The sequence below is a fragment of the Solanum stenotomum genome, chromosome 11 (assembly GCF_019186545.1).
Source record: "Solanum stenotomum isolate F172 chromosome 11, ASM1918654v1, whole genome shotgun sequence".
In the NCBI taxonomy this organism is placed as follows: domain Eukaryota; kingdom Viridiplantae; phylum Streptophyta; class Magnoliopsida; order Solanales; family Solanaceae; genus Solanum; species Solanum stenotomum.
Window position 1 is genome coordinate 9,876,561 of NC_064292.1, and position 11,852 is coordinate 9,888,412.

Sequence of the window (11,852 nt, forward strand, 5' to 3'; positions counted from 1 at the left end):
TTCATTAATAATTTCTACATGTAAAAGAAATATACACACAAAACTTTACACATCGAAAAATCTAGAGATAGTATTTTTACTTGAGCAGTTACCTCTTTAAGAGGCCCTTTCAAGAACTTATCACAACCTACGGTGAGAATTGTTACTTGAGCATTGAATTAGATATTTTTGGAGTATTGAGCACCGATATGGGGAAGATTTAAAACACGTCACATTCTCCATAAACCACATAACCAGCGTAGGAAAGGATCACACTGACTTTTGGGCGACTCCTCACTGCCTTTGAATGAACCTTATAGTTGATTCATGAGTTGAATTTGTTCTATACCCTTGCATGGTATAGGATAGTTCTGGTAGTATGGGTGAGACGATGTATCATCACGAGGCTCATAGTGATGGTTGTCGGTTAGAGAAACCCTACAGTAAACTAATATATATATATATATTTCAGTTTAGGATTCACTATTCTTGCATCCTTACGGTAAGAGCTTAAATCATATTTCATCATGATTTATACTATATTTCAGTTGAATTACCTTCAAACTTTTAGTTCAGTTATTCATTATTCAACTATATTACATACTCATACATTCAATGAATTGACATATTGTCACGACCCAGACCATCGTGATTGGCACCCACACTAACCCTCCAATGGGAGAACAATTAATACTAATCAACTAAACCAAAAACTAGTCATTTAAAGATACGAAAGCAGGTTTAAATGCAGAAATAATGTGGAGTTCCCATAAACTCTGAAAGTCTAACGAATCATCACTAAAACATTGCGGAAAACACCCCTAGAATCTGAAAGTCAATTTACCAAAACATCTAAAGTTCAACAAGTCTAAGGAAAACGGGTACAACCCAAACTAAACATACGAGTAAGTCTAACTACAAAGTCTGAGCATGAAAAAAGAGTGGACTAAAACATAGAGGACCCATGGCAGCCTGAAAGAACTAGCTCACCCTTGAATCCGATCTTGCTCACTAATATCCTAAACGAGGTATCCGCCTGAAGATGTCATGTACTCAACAAAGAAAGACCAAGTGCAGCAGCAGTACACAACCACAGTGTACTAGTAGGATCACGAGGGCTATTCTATTAAGTCAAACATGCATAAACATTCACATCATAGTAAACACGCATATACCGAACATATACAATATCAATTATCTTTTTAGGAGTAATGTACCATTCCACATTCTTAATAATACACATATATGACAAGTCAATGGTCCTCTCATGGAACCCATACTCAAACTGTTAGTGTGTCAGATCGTGACACCGATCCAATTTAGTGTGTCAGAGCGTGACACTCGTTCCAATATGTATGTCGATACGTGACATTCGATCCCAGTTAGTGTATCGAAATGTGAGACCCGATCCATTCAACATGCCACAATCACAATCACAATCACAATGTACATTTTCATAATCATACAATCAAGTGTTGGTTCATGGCTTACAATCATTCATCCATACTCATTTGCATTAGATGTGATCAATAGTGCAACATTCGAATACACACATGGATTACAATGAAGAAAATACTAACATACATCACACAAACATGAAATTAAATCATCACTTACCTCGAAACCAAGCTTGAATCCTCTTAAAAAACTTGATTCTTCCCTTTTCGGATTTTTTCCACTTGTTCTAGGTCTACAAACAAGTAGGTGGGATATGTGTCTTCCCCCTTCCACCTTTCTTGAACTTATAACACCAACTGGCTACATATGTTCTCTCTTCCTTAAGTTACTTTGCCACAAGAATAGCACATGCATGTGACCTATCACCAAAAAAAAAGTGTGTGCATGTGATATTTCTTATACACACTACTTGCTCTAGAAGCCTTGTGGAATAAGCTTACACTCTGCTTTATGATATCATCTGCAAGAAAAACAACAGAAAAAGGCTGCATAATTGAAAAATATCGGCCATGCTCAAACCGTTGCAGAAGCAACAAAGCAAATGTTTGCTAAAAAGGTCTGTATGATAGAGGAGATAAATGTACAATCTTTAGCATTCTATTTGCAGGGATCTCTAGTTTCCCACCTCGAAATCAAGTTTGAATCCTCCTTAAAAACAAGAGCAGTTATCTCTTTAAGAATTCCTTTCAAGAACTTATCACAACCTTGAGAGAGAATTTTTACTTGAGCACTGAAATAGATATCTTGTGTCATGCCCCAAGACTACAGCCTGGGCGGGAGTGGCACTCGAGAACTATTGTTGGCCCCAAGCAAACCCTTGGCCTGGCTTAACTTATAGCGGAAGACTTAAGCATTAATACAAGGATTCAAATGCACTTTAAAAACAACTGTCTCAAATAAACTTAGAACGTTTAAGGATAAACATTCAAAGTAGCCAAAGTGGCAACTCAAGTCTTTTAGCAAAACATCTAAAATACAAGACTAAAGAACTCATATCTAACTTTCTATGAAGCCTCTAAAAACTAAGAGGGATGTCGGGACAATACCCCCGATCATCATAGCAACTAACTAACAAAGCAAATAAAAGGGAAATCCTCTGGAAGCAAGAAGGCTCACCAACTAACTCGAGGCGCTGGATGATGATCCTGGTTACCTGTATCTCCATCATAAAATGATGCAGGCTAAATGGCATTATTACATTGAATGTACGAACATGCCAGGGTAAAACTGAACATGACATAAGCTTGAAATGAATCTGAAAAGAACACTTACCTTAGCTTTACTCAATCACATGCAAAGTAAAACAACAATAAAGGTGCAGTTTATACAAAGCATTTAAAACAGTAGGTGACAACTCAATGTATTAAAGAAATACAATAGAAACTCAGTTTACATATAAAGTAATATAATATTGTGGAAGTTTCTCTAACCGACTACCATCACTATGAGCTAAAGTTAGAAATAAACTTTTATAAAGATACACTTTATCGCACGAAATGAGTATGAAAGAAGTTAGAACATTCTTATGTGTCGCAGCCTCCTAAAGTTAGATGTGGCGCGCTTCACACCAATAACTAAGACGCTACTAACACGGCTTCATAGAATCCCTAGGACTCTTGAAACTTGGGCTCTGATACCAAGTTTGTCAAGCCCCGATCCTACACCATGGGCGGGACTGCCACTCGAGAACCATTGTTGGCCCCAAGCAAACCCTTGGCCTAACTTAACTTATAGTGGAAGACTTAAGCATTAATACAAGGATTCAAATGCACTTTAAAATCAACTATCTCAAATACACTTAGAATGTTAAAGGATAAACATTCAAAGTAGCCAAAGTGGCAACTCAAGTCTTTTAGAAAAACATCGCAAATACAAGACTAAAGAACTCATATCTAACTTTCTATGAAGCCTCTAAATACTAAGAGAGTGTCGAGATAAGATCCCCGATCATCCTAACAACTTACTAACAAAGTAAATAAAAAGGAAATCCTCCGGAAGCAAAGAGGCTCACCAACTGACTCTAAGTGCTCAACGAGGCGCTGGATGATGATCCTGGTTACCTGTATCTGCATCATAAAATAATGCAGGACAAAAGGCATTATTACATTGAATGTACGAGCATGCTAGGGCAAAACTAAACATGACATAAGTTTGAAATGAATCTGAAAAGAACACTTACCTTAGCTTTACTCAATCAAATGCAAAGTAAAACAACAATAAAGGTGCAGTTTATACAAAGCATTTAAAACAGTAGGTAACAACTCAATGTATTAAAGAAATACAATAGCAACCCAGTTTACATATAAAGTAATATAATATTGTGGAAGTTTCTCTAACCGACAACCATCACTATGACCTAAAGTGATCATACAGTGTCTCGCCCACGCTGCCAGAACTATCCTATACCTTGCCGTGATCCACTAGTCTATGCTAAAAAGCACTAAGGAATCATCTAAAATGTATGACCCTTTCTTACCCACGATGGCTACATGGTTTATGGACACTTGAGTTATTGTGAACTCGTCCCCATATCAATGCTCAATACTAATCCCCAAATATACTCAGCTCATAAATTTTAGAAACAAAAATTATTTTTGTAGTTTGAGATAAATACTCAAAACTAGCTCAAAGGCTCCCTTGGAAATCGGTGTTTCCTTTATTGTCTAAATGTGAAAACATTTCAACTCTTGAGATTAATTAGTTCCCATATAATAATTTGAATAAAATGAACTTTACTCTTACTCTTTACTCAACTCAAAACTCAAGCCTTAAAACAAAGTTAAAACGTTTGTAAAAGACTTTTGGAAAACTCTATAAACTTCTCTTAAATTGACNTACTCTTACTCTTTACTCAACTCAAAACTCAAGCCTTAAAACAAAGTTAAAACGTTTGTAAAAGACTTTTGGAAAACTCTATGAACTTCTCTTAAATTGACTTTTAACTTTCCTTGAATTGAATTGTGGATTCAAGGTTCATGATCTCATGTTTATGGATGATTTCATGATATTTAGACTTACCTTAGAGTGTAGAAATCATCTATAAAACTTAGGTACGTTGCTAGGGAACCCAAACGGAAATAAGTGGGAAAAGGTAGAAGATCTGGCGACCCTAGCGCTCTGAGTGGCGCGGGGCGCCAGCCTTGAAACTCCAGACACTGGCTTGGGGCACACTAGCTGGCGCGGATCCCAGAGGCCAAACTTCAGAACACAAGCTGGGGCGCTCTGGCTGGTGCAGCGCCCCAAACCCCTTACAAGAAAATCCCCAAATTTTCTTGCTCGTTTATCAACTCTAAACCTTTTAGTTTCAATTGGTTCTTTTCCCAAACACTTAGATTCTACTATATCACCAAAATATACAAGAATCTACCTAAAACCACACCTAATTTCATGAATCGAACTCAAGAAATTTCTCAACAACTTCAACAACAAGAACCCACAAGAACTTAAACAAATTTCATCAAGAACTCATAATCTTTTCTTTCAAGAACACAATTAAATTGAATTGAATCATGATTGGCGCATAGGTGAACTAACCCAATGCTATGTGATCTCACATACCTCGTAGGGATCACCCCTTGACGAAATTCACAAGCAATTTTTCAAGAACTTGGTGATTCCTTGCTTCTTCTCCTCTTTTCTCCTATTCTTTTCTCTTCTCTCAAAGCCCTTACTTGTTTTGATAAATCGTAAATGAATCCAATCATCTTAGACCCCAACTTAATTTCCAAAAATGAAATTGATTAATTAGGTAGGGAAAAGACCAAAATACCCTTCCAAAATCCGGTTTTGACTTTCCTTAGCTAGACAGCCCAACTTCAAATGGACATATCTCCCTCATACGAAGTCAGAATCAAGCAAACTCAGCGGAGTTGGAAAGATAATTCGAAGATATTTCCTGCAGTATCTAATAGAACACCTAACTAATCCTGAGAAAGGGGTTATGGTCGTTTGAAGTTGACTCAAAACTGAAAATTAACAAAACTTAAACAATCTTCCAGATTTTTTATTCTTTCCAAAAAATGAATCTTTCTAATTCTAGATCTTCCTAGTTCTTTCAAATAGCTAGGTGTTACATCTTGGGAGTAGTATTGAGCACCGATATGGGGAAGATTTCAAACACCTCACATTCCCCATAAACCACGTCGTCAGGTAAGGATCACACCATCTTTTGGAGGACTCCTCACTGCCTTTGAACAAACCTTATAGTGGATCCATGAGTTGAATTTGTTCGATACCCTTGCATAGTATAAGATAGTTCTGGTAGTATGGGTGAGACGATGTATTATCACGAGGCCCATAGTGATGGTTGTCGGTTAGATAAACTCTCTAGTAAAGTAAAATATATTTGTGTGTATATATATATAGTTTTGGATTTGCTATTCTTGCATCCGTACAGTAAGAGCTTAAATAATTTTTCATCATAATTTATACTATATTTCAGTTGAGTTACCTTCAAACGCTTACTTCTGTTATTTTTTATTAAAATATATTATATGCTCGTACATTCAATGTATTGATGTCATTTGACCTGCATCTTTTTATGATGCAAATTCAAGTACTTAGGATTCTCAACAAGATTTTTATTGAGATCACTTCATCCGCTCGTCAGGTTTTAAGTTAGACATCCTTGCTTTCGGAGGACTCCTATTTTATGAGTTGTTACTAGTAGAAATTTTAAGTGTCGTGGGTCTTGTCCTGAAAACCTTTTTTATATAGTAGAGGTTTCATAGATAGAAAATTTAAGAGAGTCATTCTATTTCAGATATTTTATTGAAAACTTATGTTTCATACTCAGTATATTTGGAGAGTTTGAGTTTCAGTAAAGTGTTGTTTTAGTTCTATGATTGTGTATGCTTAATTTAGTCTTCTGCTTAGTAGTCAGCCAAGACATGGATTTTCTCGAAAACCATCAATAATTCTCGAGAGTCGGTTATGTCAAGGGTGTAGGCTCAGGGTGTGACAAACTTGGTAACAGAGTACATAGTTCAAGTGTCCTAGGATGTCTTTGAAGTGGTGTCAAGTAGAGTCTTGCTTATGGGTGTGTTGTGCACCACACTTATAATCAGGAGGCTAAGGATATTTAAGATATGTTTCATATTCTTTCATACTCTAATCATGCAATAGAATTGTGCCATAAGTAACTTATTCACTCAAGTACATTTTTAAAATATATTTGATCACCTCTCATATTCAAGGTGGTTAAAATAGCAAGGAACCAAATCCTTACATATCATTTACTCTCGGATAAAGTCTTCAGAAAGTCAAGAGGTTGCAAAGGGGCTTAATAAAAGCCCGTGAGGGAGCTTAAGTGTTTGGATTCAAAAGAATACACTATTATTCATATGATTCATGTGTTCGAGTTAAAAGCGAGATGTACTCTCAGACTCTCTTTCTATAAACTTTGTTTCAGGTGAGACCCTTATGAAGGATGTGTGTTTTAGAATGTCTGAGATGGTATTTTCACCTAAAAAATAATGCAATTTGCGATATTATGAGCCAGTAGTAAGACAAATTCCAGAGTTAGAAGAATGCATTTAGAGGTGTAGTAATCTAAGAAAGGGAGACTGTGATGACATAAATGTATCAAGTAAATGTAGAAAAATGTATCAGAGCATAGAGTTCAAGTATCTTAGGGTGTCTATGAAGCCGTGTCAAGTAGGATCTTGTTTATGGTTGTGAGGGGCCCACTTCTATAAATGAGGGACTACAAACATTTAAGAAAATTTCCCCTTATTTCATACTCTTAATCGTGCAATAGAGCTTATGTCATAGAGATTTACTCATACTCGTGCATTTCTCAGATTCATTTGACTACCTATCATACTAGAGGTGGTTGAAAAGCAAAATCAGTTCTTTATAAATGAATTTTTCTTAGAAAAGTCTTAACGAAGTCATGAGACTCCAAAGGGGCTTAAGAGGAGCCCATGAGTGAGTTAAGTGTTGAGTTTAAAAGGAATGCACCCGTATTCATGTGAATCATGTGTTTGAGCTAAAAGCGAGTTGTACTCTCTTCCCTAAGCCTTGTTTCAGCTGAGATCCTTATGAGGAAGTATGTTTAGAGCTTGGGTAGTATTTTCACCCGAAAAGGTAACATGAGTTATGAGATCATGAGCAGTAGTAGTGAAAGAGCCCAAAGTTAGAGGAAAGTATGCAGAGATTTAGTAATCTAAGTAAAGGAGATGGTGTTTCGACAAGCTATGTTACTATAGTCATGCACCTAGTAAGATATTAATGAAGAGTTTTCCCTTATGGGTAAACTAAGAAGTGGTGGGTTGGAAAGATTCCAGCATATGAGGTAGAGTGTGTTTCAGCTAGAAAAGAGTTTGCGATGAAATGTCATTGTGTAGGTAATGACCAAGTGTAAGTGTTGAATAGAAGAGCAAAACTATTCATAAAGTGATAGATCTAAGATAGGCTTATGATTTATTTGAGAGGGTCATAATGTTCATAAGGTTATAGAATTGATCAAGTAATGAGGTATAATATAGTAGGCGAGCAATCGCATTAATATTTGGATTTAGTAATGAGCATTAGGCTTGAATTTGAGGTGAGTGGCATGATCAAAAGAATGACAACATGAGGGTGATGATGTTAATCTTGAGATTTGATCTAGTAGACTTGACATAGAGTAGGTGAGGAATAGAGATGTTGTTGCAATGAATGTGAGTAGTACAAGTGAGAGACCCAAACCTTTAGATAAGGGTAGCTAAGTGTGGCTAAGTCACAAGAGTAACAAGAGCATTAAGAAGTGTGTCGAGATGGTATATAACCAGATGAGGTTCCAATTAATTTAATGTTTTTTCATGTGTGCCAAGATAGCATAATTGAGTTGTCAATGTTGAATAGATCCATAGCTTTCGAGTGTGTGCCTTAGACCTAAGGGGGAGATGGGAAGAAATCAAGTCATTCGAGGATAAGATAATAATAAGTCCCAAAGAGTATGAGAGATATATTTTCCACAGTTCCTTTTAGTAATGAAGTGATGTTAGAAAAAAGAGGTTGGTGTTCTTATCATGATAAGGATGGTGTGACAATTCCATCTAAGGTTACAAAAGAGGAGGATGAGGTTTTACTATGAGAAATAGTTAAAGGAGGGCCCTTAGTTGGATCTGAAGGAATTGGTTAATAAGATTCGATGGAGTTGTTAGAGTACTAATCTTGAATGTAGTGTTGTTAAACACTAGGTGGTTCTTGATATGAGCCTAATATGGTGGTAAAGAGTAATAGTCTTTGGGTGAGATTCCTTATAGAGAGGTATAGAACTTGAACCTAAGAATTTGGGTTAAGCTTGAATATAGTAAGAGCATACCATTAGACGCAAACCTTGGTGAGAGTAACCTATTCCATACCCAGTCCATTCGTCATTCGAGGACGAATGATCCCAAGGGGGAGATATTGTAACACCCCAGAAAATTTTTGAGCAAACACTCAAACCATCCTTCGTTGTGAGTAGGATTTTTACTGAGTAATTTAATTTTTCTCAAGTGTTAAGGTCACTAGATGTAGCACCTTGAGTTCCAAGAAGAACTAGAGAGACGACTGGAAAATGAAAGGTCTTTTAAAATCTTCTATGTTTTGGGTCAACTTCAAAACACCATAACTCTCAGTACAGGATGAGTTAGGTGTTCCATTAGATGTAAAATGAAAGGTCTTTGAATTATATTTTCAACGCCACCGAGTTTTCTCAGTTTCGAGTTCGTATGAGGAAGATATGTACATTCGAAGTTGGGTTGTCTAGTTAAGAAAAGTTACCCAAAAAAAGTGAGGGGTATTTTGGTCTTTTCCTTACCCAATCAGATTTAATTCATTTTTAGTAAGGTTTTAAAGGTCTAATCCAATTAGTTTCATTTTTATAATCCTAATATACGCCTAGGGTTTAGTTGAGAGTTCAAGAAGAGAAAAGAGGAGAAAAGAGGAGAGGATCAAAGCGTTCGTCGAGAGTCTTATATTTTGTTGTGGATTTTTGCAATGGGTTTAATCTCTAAGAGGTATGTAAGCTTACATAGTATTGGGTTTGTTCACTAAGAGTTGAAAGATTAGAGTTACTAATGAGTTCTTGAGAAGAGTTCTTGAAGCTCATCCTAAATCTTGTTGTGTTGGAGTTTTGATGATTCCTTGAGATGAAAGTTAGTTTTTTGAGGGTTGTATTGAGTAGATTAGACTGTACTTATGTTTGGTAATCAAATCCATGTGATTGGGGAAGAAACCGTTCGATTCTAGGCGAGTTAGGATGAGAAAACGAGCAAAGAAATTTGTCGGGTTTTCTAGGTTGGGGCCTGGCGCGCCACACCAGCCAGTGCACCCCAAATCATGTTCTGAAGTTTAGGGGCTGGAGCCCCGAGCCACTCAGAGCGCTAGGGTCCCCTGCCCCGTCCAGTTTGCAATCGGTTGCTCCGTTTGAGATCTTTTGAAGGGTACCTTCACTCCTTTTCGATTCTAACTACTCTAAGCTACTTCAAAACACCTAGAAATCATTCATAAAATGATCATAGCCTTGAATTCATAATACATAATTCAAATTCAAGGTAGAATTAAGAGTTAAGTTTTTGAGAATTCTTTCGTGCACTCTAAGAAAGTCCCTTTGAGTCCTTTTGTGGAGTCTTCTACAACTTCTAGTAACTTGTTTCAAGACTCGAGCAAGTGAATATGAGAATGAGGAGAATGTATTCATTAGTCTACTTTATCATCACGATATTCTTCATATCATGAACCATAACTCTTGAATTTATAATTCACATTCAATAGAGAGTTAAGAGTAAAGTTCAATAAAGTCTTTGAGTTCAATTGTGAATCTTTTGATATCAACTATCGATTTGAGATAAGTTTTGAGGAAGTAAGTATAAGAATGAGAAGAGTCAGATACATGAGTTCCATATTGTTACGTATACCCTTGAGTCGAGTCTTTCATTCCCATAAATTCCGCATAAACTTCATAAATAGAGTACCTTTGAGAGGAGTAGTATATTCAAGTTCTAAGTCTTGAGTATTGAGTTCCTAAACCCTTTTGAGATTACATATTATCTATGAAGTTCTTAAGTTGAGTAGTTCATGCCCATAATTCCGCATGGACCATATGAGTCGAGAAATCTTGAGATGAGAAGTATCATTGAGTCCTTGAGTTGAGTTGTTTATGGCAATAATTCTGCATGAACCTTATGAGTTGAGCATTCTTGAAATGAGTAGTATCATTAAAGTTCTTGAGTTCTGAGTTGATGAGTTTCGAGTATCGAGTTCTTTGTATGGTTATTGAAAACCTAGAATTGAGTCGTTCACATCCATCATTCGACATGAACCCTATTTTGAGAAGTCTTTTACAACTTTTTCTAAACTTGTTTTAATCCTTGAGTACTTGAGTTGAGAAAGAGTAGAGTCGAGTTCATTTTCTATAAAAATAATATATGGGAACTAATTATTCCCAAGAATAAATGTTTTCACGTTTAAAAGAGGAGGAAACTGAGATTTTATAACACTCCAGAAAATATTGGACTAAACTAGAACTAAATCGAGAGGGTAAGAGTCAAGGAGGTGGGCAAGGGCCAAGGGAGAGGACCAAAATAGTCCACTCTCCCTTAGACATATTGACCACGACTCGTGGTGGGGACCACGGATCGTGGTGTGGTTCGTGGTAGCCTAGGCAGTGTACTCCCCAAAATCTGCCCAAAACAGGCTCTCATTCACGAGCCATTTCACGGCTCATGGGAAGGCTCGTTGAGAAGATTTGGGCGTGTGAGGGTGGTAACCAAGGGGCCAAGCCACTGCCTCAAGGTCCACAAGAGGGACCACAGCTAGTGGAACCCCTTGTAAAGATGCCTTGAGCGTGTGAAGCTTGAGGCACCAAGTGCCTAGCCACTGCCTTAAGGACCACGAGTGGGACCACGGCTCGTGGTCATGACCACAGCTCATAGGGCCCCTCGTGGCACCTGGCGTGGTCACTTAATGAGGGTTAATTAAGTCATTTCCTTTTTAAGTCCTATCAAAGTAGGGTCATTTTGTATGATTTTTATACAACTATATAAGGCATTTTAAGTCAAAAATACACCTAAAACTAAGTCATTTTCACAAATACCCAAATCAAAACAAAAGTTCATCTTCCTCACAATATTTCTCTCTCTAAAACTCAAAGAAAAAAAAGAGTAGAGTTGGACCTAGGGCTTAAGGATTCAAGGAGATTTTACTCAAATTATTTGGAGATTCATTATCAAGGTATGGTAGTCTTCATCCTTGGATAATTTCCATCCAAGGAGTCCCTCCAAATTCAGTTTCAAAACTAGTAAATTTCCCCAAGGTTAGGGTTTGTCTTCAATCTTATGGGTTCTTTCCAAAAACGTTTTTAATGATTGATTTATGATGGATTATGATTGAATTGATGATTTATTGTTAATTTTTGATGAATTCCCCTAAGAACCCATGAAATC